This window comes from Oryzias latipes, chromosome 6, assembly GCF_053564925.1.
Source record: "Oryzias latipes strain Hd-rR chromosome 6, Olatipes_Hd-rR_3.1".
Lineage (NCBI taxonomy): Eukaryota > Metazoa > Chordata > Actinopteri > Beloniformes > Adrianichthyidae > Oryzias > Oryzias latipes.
The window spans coordinates 4,799,252-4,810,411 of NC_136242.1; the positions used below are offsets into that span (position 1 = coordinate 4,799,252).

General features: G+C 45.2%; 1 long non-coding RNA gene across 1 annotated transcript; it reads left to right on the forward strand.

Moving 5' to 3' along the window:
* The first annotated feature begins 6,516 nt into the window (after positions 1–6,516).
* Positions 6,517–7,403, forward strand: LOC144992388 (uncharacterized). Its single transcript, XR_013656293.1, has 2 exons — positions 6,517–6,653; positions 6,958–7,403. It is a non-coding gene; the product is annotated as an uncharacterized LOC144992388 (long non-coding RNA).
* Positions 7,404–11,160: the final 3,757 nt, after the last annotated feature.

Sequence of the window (11,160 nt, forward strand, 5' to 3'; positions counted from 1 at the left end):
AAACACTAACCATGGATCCTACTAATATTCTATTTACCTTACATTCGTTCTCTACAATGCACAAGTCAGAATCCTGTAATTAAAAATGAATAAATAAATATTTACTAAACAAAACCTTCACTTTGTACTTCATAGAATCTTTCTTACCTCATCCTCATCCGTCTCATCTGAAACAGATTTGCCAATGCATGTTTGAATGTGCACTGCAAGCATCTGGAGAGGCATCACTTCATTACACTGGTAACAAGTTGTCTTTGGCATCTTTGAAAAATGTTGTGAGTCAAGAGGCAAAGGAGAAGTGTCTAAAGTTTCTTGAAGAGGAATGATGTATAAAGTGGTTTTTCCACCACCTGATTGAGCTTTGAGGGCTTTGGCAGTATATCCTTCTGCTTCGGGTGGAATTAAAATGAGCTTTCGTAGACCATTGCCCCCTTTATTGGGAGAGTAAACAGAAACATGATTACAGAATCTTACAAATAAATGACCTGTACATGACATATCATAAAAGAATTACTCATTTTTTTGTAGAGGTAAAATAACTTCACAAAATCATAGATGAAACAAACTAATGAAAAACAACAGTTATTTCACAAACCTGCTGATTTATGCAAAAGCCATCCTCCACAAAGATCTGCCATTTTTGGGAATGCTTCAACCAGTAACTTTGAAATCTTTATTTATAACAAAGTAATAATAGAAATTGAATTGAGAATATTAAAAAAAAAAAAAATTAAAAAGACAACTTAGCGATAATCAAAAATAAACTGACAACTGTACCTCCGAGTGATTAGAGTCCTCTGGGAGACACACAGTTTGTCTTTGAAGGAGTTCAAGTTCCTCTGTTGGTAACAGTGTGTAGGAGATGTTTTTGGCGAGTAAATAAAAACGAAATGATAAAGTCTTGCCGGTTTTATTTATGTAAACTTTAGGTGTCAAACATCTCTTTTTTCCATGAGCAAGTGCTGGTTTAAAGTAGCCTGGAAAAGATCTGTAAAAATAAAGATGAAAGAAAATAAACAACAATTGTGAGATAAAATATCAAACATATTAGGTAGATCATTAAAAAGGTTAACTTTATTTCTCTCAATAGATAGACATATGTTTTTTAAAGGAACCATTGTTTTATAGCATTGACAAACCTTGTCATCTCTTGCTGGATAGAGACAGTTTGGGGCTCTGGCTGTCTCCTTTCTGGCCTTGGTGATCCATTTGTAGCCATTGTGTTAAGCAACACGGTAATGAGATGTCTTGCTGCTGATTCCACTCCAGCGACACCCTTGTTGTTTAAGTCATAAAGTGAAGACTTATTAATCAAAACCACAATAACTGAGGGGTTGTACAAATATGAAGTTAGCCTTAGCATAATTTCAAAATGAGGCCCCTTGCTCCGATTTAAGCTAGTAATAACGTGGCTTTCCTAAAAAAGTAATATTTATAGTTCATTCAAAAGCATTACTAAAAACTATTTTTTTCCACACAAAAAATAAATAAATAAAATAATCGCTGACCTGACAAGTAGATGGTTGTGTCACTGTGTTTTCGCTGTTGGAATGATGTTCATGATGATGATCTCCCATGATTTTCCGCGTTTTTTTTTTTTTTCTTCTGAAAATCACCCCCAAAAATCTAATGACAATAGTTCATAGCTAGCTTGACAAAACTTTTTTTTAAGTATTATTTTAAAGTAAAGTAAGAAAGTAATAATGATTTATCATAAAGTGTTACTTTAAACGATACTTACCGTTCGTTCCTGTCCCACAATTTAACATGTAGTCTGTGTCTACCTAGAGACGAATTAAGTGCGAAGCACCTGATTGGATAGAATTTAGACCAATCAGCGTGGACCTTCTCTTCTGTGATTGGCGTCCAGAGTAGTCAGCAAAATCAAAGATTGTAAAAAAGAGAGATGCGACACAATGCATGGGAAAATATTTTTGGCGATGCGAAAATATTTTTGGCGGTTTGATGGCAGTCATATCATATGGAAGCGATTCTGTAGCATAAATAAAAATCAAAGTCAAAACCAGAAATGCTTTTTCATTTTCAAAATGAAGCTGCATTTTTTGACTCAAAAATAAAATGAAAAAGCATTCCACCAAAATGCTTTTTCATTTCCTTCCTGAACACAGCTTATTCTGTCACTTAATTAAAATTAAAATGGTATTTGACATTTCATTTTCAAGACGTTCTCTGGTAAATGTGTAGCATAATTCATTTAGAAATGTCTAATTTGACAATTAAAATGGATTAACAGAATTGCTTTTTAATTTTCAAAATGAAGCTGCATGAAATGACTCAAAATTCAAATGAAAAAGCAATATTTCAAAATGCTTTTTCCTTTTATACTTAAAACCGCTTATTCTGTGTCATTATTAAAACGAAAATGAAAAGATCAGTCCAAACACAATTGTAGTCCTTCTGAGCTGAGTATAGACACCATGAAAGAACAAAAGACACACTTATCAAGTGTTCATAAGTACATTTTCATCTAGTCAAAGTTAGTTGCCATGCAAAAAGTTTGGAGGTCACAAACAGGCACAAAATACTTTCCTGATTGCTTAATTTATAGACCTATACATTTCTCATGACAGGTCACCTCAGTTAGACGCCATGTTTATCTAAAACGGAGATGCAACATGCCGCTCCGAAGACACGTATTGCTCTTTTACCCCTCCATTGTGGCGTTCTAGTCAAAGAAAAATAAAAGGTTTTAATTTTTAAACGTAACTTTAAAAGTAAAAGTAGTCAAAGTATTTAGTAAAGTAAAAAAGTAAACTTGTCATGTTTTCCAAGCGGGAGGACCCAGATGCTGGAACCCAGAGAGAGCGAGACTGGTAGTGACAGGTAAGCAGAAGTTTATTTTGATTCCTGGGAGAACTGAGGCGTTGACGTCGGTTCAGAGGCAGCTGTGGCTAGTGGCGAGGCTGGAGGTACGAACGCGGTCAGCGTGGATGACGAGGTCCGGTGGGCTGCTGTGGATGGATCCGAGGTTCCAACTGACGTCACTCGTGACGAGGGTTTCCTGGAGCAGGAGATCAGAGTTAGTGTTAAAGCGAGGACTAAGACAGTAGCGAGACTTAGCATGACATGAGACCAGACTAGTCACCATAGAGGTTAACGAACTGGCATTGAACTGAGGCGTTGGGTCTCCTTTTAAGCAGCAGGTAGATGAGATGAGTGGTGTCAGCTGGAGGTGATTAGAAAGAGCATAGCTGGCAGTGTTGGAGGGGGAGGAGTCCGACAGGCACCATGACAGTAACCCCCCCTCAACGACCGCCCCCAGGCGGTCCGGGACGCCGATCCGGGTGAGCGCGAAAGAAGTCATCAATGAGGGAACGTTCCAGAATGAGGGAGCGGGAGACCCAAGAGCGCTCCTCCGGACCGTAACCCTCCCAATCCACCAAGAACTGATGGCCACGACCCCAGCGGCGGACATCCAGGACACGAGAGGCCGTGTAGGCGGGGGCGCCGTCGATGAGCCGGGCGGGCGGAGGGGAAGTGGAAGGCGGGCAAAGCGTGCTGTCCATAACTGGCTTGATCTGCCAGACGTGGAACGAAGGGTGGACCTTGAGGGCCGCCGGGAGCCGAAGACGGACACAGGTGGGGTTAATGATTTTATCTATGACGTAGGGCCCAATGTAACGAGGAGCCAGTTTACGAGAAGTAGCCTGAATCGGAATATTCCGTGAGGACAACCATACCCTCTGACCTGGTTGGTAGGTGGGTCCCACCACCCTGCGGCGATTGGCGGATTGGCAATAGACCTCCTTAGCACGAAGGAGGGAGGCCTTGGTGTGCTGCCAAACATCCTGGCACCTCCGGAGATGGTCCTGCACGGAGGGTACAGCCAGATCCAGTTCATGGGATGGAAACAAGGGTGGTGGGTACCCGAGGGCAGCCTCGAACAGAGAAAGACCTGTGGCAGAGGAAGGATGGGTGTTATGAGCATATTCGACCCACACAAGGTATTTTGACCAGTCCATGGAGTTCCGATCGGCCAGACAACGGAGGGACGTCTAAAGCTCCTGATTGGACCTTTCAGCCTGTCCATTCGATTGAGGGTGGTACCCTGAGGTGAGGCTGACAGTGGCACCCAAGGCGGGACAGAAGGCCTTCCACACTTGGGACACGAATTGGGGCCCTCGGTCTGACACGATATCCGAAGGGATCCCATGGTGGCGGAAGACAAACTGGACCAGAACCTCAGCAGTTTCTGCTTCAGTTTTCTGGGGAGCTGAGACAGGGGGATGAAATGCACAAACTTAGAGAAACGGTCGATAACAGTAAGGACGACGGAATTACCCTGAGAGGGGGGTAGTCCGGTGACGAAATCGACCGCAATATGAGACCACGGGCGACTAGCAGTGGACAGCGGATGGAGCAGACCAGATGGCGGAGAAGATGAGGATTTGGAGCGAGCACCGGTAGAGCAGGCCGCGACGTATTCCTTGACGTCTTTACCCATGGAGGGCCAGAAAAAACGATGACGGAGTAGGCTGAGAGTTCTCGCTATCCCTCCATGGCACGCTACTCGAGATGCATGAGCCCAAGTTATAGCCTCAGACCTGAGGGATGAAGGTACATACAGGGTCCCAGCGGGAGGGGCAGGATGGTTGGGTTCCTCACCTTGAGCCTGCAGTACCTTGGTTTCAATGTCCAAAGTTAAGTTTCCTATGATGCAGGTGTCGGGGATGATGCTGGTGTAGGTGGTGTCCTGACTGTCAGTAGAAGAGTACATCCTGGAGAGGGCGTCTGGCTTAACGTTGCGGCTTCCTGGTCTGTAGGTTATGACAAAGTTGAACCGATCAAAAAACAGACACCACCGAGCCTGGCGAGAATTCAGTCTCTTGGCAGATCGTAAGTACGCAAGGTTCCTGTGGTCCGTCCAGACGATAAAGGGATGGACCGCTCCCTCCAGCCAGTGACGCCACTCTTCAATAGCCAACTTGATTGCTAGGAGTTCCCGGTTGCCAACGTCATAGTTGCGCTCTGCCGGCGTGAGTTTTTTTGAGAAGAAGGCGCATGGTTTCAGTTTGCCAGTCTTTTCCTCACGCTGCGAGAGCACGGCCCCAACGCCAGAGTCTGAAGCATCCACCTCGACCACAAACTGTCTGGTAGAGTCCGGTTGGATGAGAATGGGGGCTGACACGAACAGTCTTTTGAGGGTATCGAAAGCGCTCTGAGCCACGTCATTCCAAACATAAGCCCTAGTAGTGGACGTGAGTTGGGTGAGGGGGGCCGCGATGGCACTATAATTCCTGATAAACCTTCGATAGAAATTGGCAAAACCAAGGAACTGCTGGAGTTTTTTACGAGAGGAGGGTGGCTCCCATGAGGAAACTGCCTCAATTTTAGGAGGATCGGGACGAATACAACCTGCCCCGAAAATATAACCAAGGAAGGGGATGACAGAGGAGTGGAATTGACATTTCTCGGCTTTGACGAATAACTGATTTTCAGAAAGTCTCTGAAGCACCAGACGGACATGTTCCTGATGTTGAACCGGGTCTGTGGAATAAATGAAGATATCATCGAGATAAACGAATACGAAGCGGTTGATGAAGTCACGCAGTACGTCATTCACAAGGCGCTGAAAAACAGCGGGGGCGTTGGTAAGCCCAAATGGCATCACAAGGTACTCGTAATGCCCCAAGGGAGTATTGAAAGCGGTTTTCCACTTGTCTCCTTCTTTGACCCGGACGCGGTGGTAAGCGTTCCGCAAGTCTAATTTGGAGAAAATACGAGCTTCTTGAATGGAATCAAATATGGACTAGATTAGAGGAAGGGAGTATTTGTCCTTGATGGTGATCTGGTTGAGTCCACGGTAATCAATACACGGGCGAGGGTCTTATCTTTCTTTTGAACAAAGAAAAAACCGGCGCCAACGGGAGAGGAGGAAGGTCCAATGTGTCCCGAAGAAAGTGCCTCATGGATGTAACTCTCCATAGCTGCTTTCTCGGAACCAGAGAGGTTAAACAGATTACCTTTGGGAAGCGAGACACCCTCCAATAAATTGATGGAGCAGTCGTACGGCCGGTGAGGAGGCAGAGAGTTAGCTTTAGCTTTGCTAAAAACAGCACGTAAATCGTGGTAGCATTCGGGTACGTGAGATAAGTCTACCTTCTCAGGCTCAATAGACCTTTTTCACACTTCCGCATTTTTCGACCGGAAATACGTCAATGACGTGTAAAACAACTTCCTGTTAGCGTAGCAGCAGATATGAAGAATGGCAGAGTCGAAGAGTTGCAGTCTCTGTTGCGTTCCAGGCTGTTCGTCTTCCAACCAAAAACAGCCTTACCTTTCATTTCATTATTTTCCTGTGGATCCAAACCTGAAACCCAAATGGATATAGGCGATCCGAAGAGATGAAGGGCATAGTTTTAATGTAAACACAGGTAGCACCCTCTGCTGCCGGCACTTACTAACTTCGCTCCGGGATTGTGGTGCGGCTGCGTCGTTCGTCGCCTGAAGAGTGGTGTTGCCCCGAGTATTTTCCCTTGGAACAACTTTACTGATCCTTTGAGAAGGGAGTCAGAATATGACAGAACCTCAAACGTCAGGCTATGCAGCTAAGCTGTGAAGATACTAGCGACATGGTGGCTAAGCTAAGACAGTAAAGATGGATCACGACTACGTGACACACCCACCTGCAGGTAAGGTTGTTCATAATGTGTTTGGTTAACGTTAGTCAACTATGTGTACCGTTATTGGATACATGCATTTCTACCTGAACAAATTAATATTTATAATAAAAGATGTTCATGCTCTCACCTATTTTAATTACATGTATTTAATCACTTTTGAGCATTTTGTCATTTTGTAATTTCCTTAACAAAAATAAATGAAATGTATTTGTAATTAAATACTTAACATACTTTTCAAAACATGATTACTGTGTTGTGTTGAAAGGTAGCATTAATATATTAAGACTGATTTTTAATTTCTTTATCTTCACAGGTGCTCTGGATGAGGCTTTGGATTACATCCATGACTTAGAAGCCAAGTTCCTTTGCTGGAGCCAGGAGACGATGTCATGGCGGACAAAAGTTCCTCGTTCAAGACCTCCTAACTGACATTGGATCTAAGATCATTATTCCACCTTTTAAGCTTTCAGCTCAATTCAGCAAGGAGGAAACAGAACAAACCGCAGCCATCACCCGCCTCAGAATTATTATTATTAATTATTTTGGCAAATTATCATGGACTTTTTTGTTTTGAAGAGTGAATTAATGTTTGGTATGTAAATAATGTATAATGTGCAAATAGTATGGAAAAATTTAGTGTTTCCACATATTCTTAAAATCTAATTAAATATAATTGTTATATTCGTAATATTTTTCTGTTGAAATGTGACTGACTACACAAAAAAATTAGATGAACAAATAAAACAATTTTGGTCAAAATTGTGCCTCGTTTAATTTTTTGGTATGCAAATAACATCAAACATTTACAATAAAAAATAACATTACAGATCAACAGTAAGACAGAAGGCTGAACTGATTGTTAAAGACAAGATAAGTGTAATTTAAGGTATGCATTCATGCATTTGCCACAATATATATCCAAGTTCTCTTTCATTCCATCTCAGAAACCCATCCAACACAACCATGAGAGGTTGGGGCTGCACCTGGCATAATCTGCTTCCAGATGCCATCATATGGATCTGGCTGTGGTCCTACACAAGAGAAACACAACACACAAAAGTTAGACATAAGTGCATAACTACATTTCAATTTAATTCATTATATCTGCTGTAACCATAATTTGGTTAGTCATAAGATTAAAAAAAAAAAAACTTAACTTGCTCACAAAGCAACAAAAAGTTAATCACCTGTATGCCTTGTACAGTGTGGACCTCTGACCGTCCCTGCCAACTGTTTTGGGTTTTTGCACCATCAGCTCACTAACCGGTTCAGGATGGATTCCCTTATAAGTAAAAGGCAGAAAGCAATTAAAGTCTGTAGTAACTACTTGGGGTGTTTTTATAATAATTTAGAGTTGTTATGGATACACATACGTTCTTAAAAAATAATGACAATATGATCACAAACCCACCTGTGCCATCTTTGCAAGCCACTCGTGCAGGCCAGGGGGGTGGAGCAGCCTGCAGACCCAGCTGTGAATAATGTGCGGTCTGGAACAGGATGGCAACTATGTGATTGCAAAATCTTTTAGCAGCCACACAACTGCAGACGAAAGCTTTCAGGTTGGCACTTTCTGCGTCCAGTGATATCTAGACACAATAAATTATATAGGTTAAAATTAGGACATACTTATGTTGCTACATCAATGTTCAGAATGACATGAAACTATAACTGTCAATAGGGTGACCAGATTTGAGTTTGTAAAAAAGAGGAGTGAAGTGAGTTTGTGAGATATTTCATCGAGAGTAATTGGTGTTCAGAGCTGCATACATGAAGCAAATATAATTACATTTCATCTATGTTCAATGTTATTTTATTATATAAGTATCAAAAGAGAGGACATGTCCAGGAAAAGAGGACTTCTGCTCACCATACTTTCAGAAAAATAATACTAGTAAGTGAAGAAAGTGCCGCAACCGCAGCAAAATGAACACGCATACGGGCAACTTAACATTTCTTATTTACAGCTTCACCAAATTTTTGGGTGTTATGTTAATCTCATGCCTTTTCACTTAAACATACACACAACATATTCACTGCGATGCCTTATATTACAAATTAATAACACCAGGATTTACAGTTGACGTAAACACACAGAGTTACCGGTGATGCGGCTATGGCTAAAGCTAGCTGAAGCTTACCTTGGTAATGGTGGATAAACTCTTCGTGGACGAATTTATATCCCATGTCCAATTTGTTTCCTTTAGTGGACGATTGCATCTTCACACTCTTCATCACATCGGTGCTGGTGAACTTCGGAACACAACTCAGGCTCTTCGAAAACACTCTAGGCTCTGCCATTCCTCCGCCAGCGAAGCACAAACCGGAACTAGGTTTACACGTTGATGACGTACTTCCGGTTTTTGCGAAAAAGGTCTATAACGGAGTGTTGGCCAATAGTAGGAACGGCCGATTTAAGGCAATTAGCAAGGCAATAATCACTCCATTTAGATAGAGTGTGGCGGCTCCAATCGAATTGGGGGTTGTGTTGTTGAAGCCAAGAGGACCCCAACACGACGGAATTTTGAGGAGAGTGAGTAACAAAAAAACGAATGTTCTCTCTATGGTTGCCAGAAGTGATAAGCTGAACAGGTTCGGTGCAGTGAGTGATAATGGACAGAAGTTGACCACCCAAACCGGTAGCTTTAACGGGGGCCTGAAGTTTCTCCATGGATAGACCTAGACGAGAGACAAGGCTGTGATCTATTAAACTTTGTTCAGCCCCAGAGTCGATTAAGGCCCGTAACTCTATGATTGCGGTAACGTGAACGAGCTTGACAGGTAAGTGGAGGAAGGCTTTGGAATCAGAGTCAACATCAGCCACCCGCGGCCTGTCTTCTAGCGGGGGGCTCCGGGGTTTAACCGGGCCCTACATTGATTAACCTGGTGTCCGATCTTGCCGCAATAGAAACACGCACCTTCTTCCCGACGTCTCTGACGTTCTTCAGGAGTGAGCCTGGAGTGTCCCACCTGCATCGGTTCATCCATCTGGCTATGACGGATCTCGGGAGGGGAACCAGAAGCGAATTGCTGTGAAGCATACTGCGTAGGCAGGGCCGGACTCTTGCGAGATGGAGGGGGTCTTTCGCGGTGTCGTTCCCGCAGACGAGCGTCGGAGCGGAGGGCGGCTGTGACGAGCTCCTCAAAAGTATTGGTCTCGGGCTGCGTACACAGATGATCCTTTATGTTCTCGTTGAGGGACTGGTAGAACACTCCCTTTAGCGCTGGATCTGACCACCCGGCTTCCACCGCCAGAATTTCTGAAATCAATGATATGGTCAGAAACCGGACGGTTGCGTTGTTTTAAGGCTAGTAGCTTACGTGTAGCTTCCTCCTGTTTCTTGGGTTGGTCAAAAGCCAGTTGGAATTCATTAATGAAACGTTCGAAAGTGAGGTGAGTGATGGGGTTGACCGCTAGGAAAGCCTGAGCCCACTGTAGGGCTTTGTTACGAAGTGAGTTAACGATAAGTGTTATCTTGCAGTGATCGGATTGATAGTACCTTGGCGCTTGTTGGAAGAGAAGGCGGCACTGGAGGAGGAATCCGCCACAGGCCTCTACGTCGCCGAAAAACGGCTCTGGCTGTATGCGGAAGTTCTCCGGTGACGAGCCGGAGAAGGAAGTGACGATGTTACCGGGGGCCGGAAGTGATGCCGAGGTAACCGGCGGAGCTAACTGCCCTGAAACGTCCATCAAAGTTTGCGTGAGTCCGTCTAGCCGTCGAAAAAGTTCCTGCTGGGCGGCAGCGATTTGGGACAAGGCGTCGGCTTGGCGGCCCAGGGCGATGCCCTGTTGACTGACGGCGAAACGTAGTCCTTCCGGGTCAGCTGGGTCCGGGGTAGGGCCAGTTCGTTCTGTCATGTTTTCCAAGCGGGAGGACCCAGATGCTGGAACCCAGAGAGAGCGAGACTGGTAGTGACAGGTAAGCAGAAGTTTATTTTGATTCCTGGGAGAACTGAGGCGTTGACGTCGGTTCAGAGGCAGCTGTGGCTAGTGGCGAGGCTGGAGGTACGAACGCGGTCAGCGTGGATGACGAGGTCCGGTGGGCTGCTGTGGATGGATCCGAGTTTCCAACTGACGTCACTCGTGACGAGGGTTTCCACCTTTTTTCCCCGGGGTTCCCCCCTCCTGGGCGGGGGCGGCGGGCCCCTGCCTTGCTCCTCCCTGGACCAACCGTGGGCCGGGTGGGTGGCTGCCTGGAGTGCGGAGCGGGTCTCCCTTGGGGGGTCCTGGCTCGTACCTGGGGTTGGGGCGGGGGGATGCCCGGAACTCCTGGGTGGTGGTGGGGTGCTCATCTGGGGCTGTGGGCGTCCTTCTCCGGTGGGGCCCTGCGTTGGGCTCTTCCGGCGCGGCGGGGGGGCTGCTTTCCTGGCTGGGCTGGGGCGGCGCCTTCTTTCCCTCCGCGCCTCCCTGCTCTCTGGATATGGGGGCCTCGTGGCGGTCCAGCTGGCCCTGGCCTGGGTGGCGGTCTTGGTCGCCCGGGGGGCGGTCGCTCCCTGCCTGTTCCCGTGTGGCGTT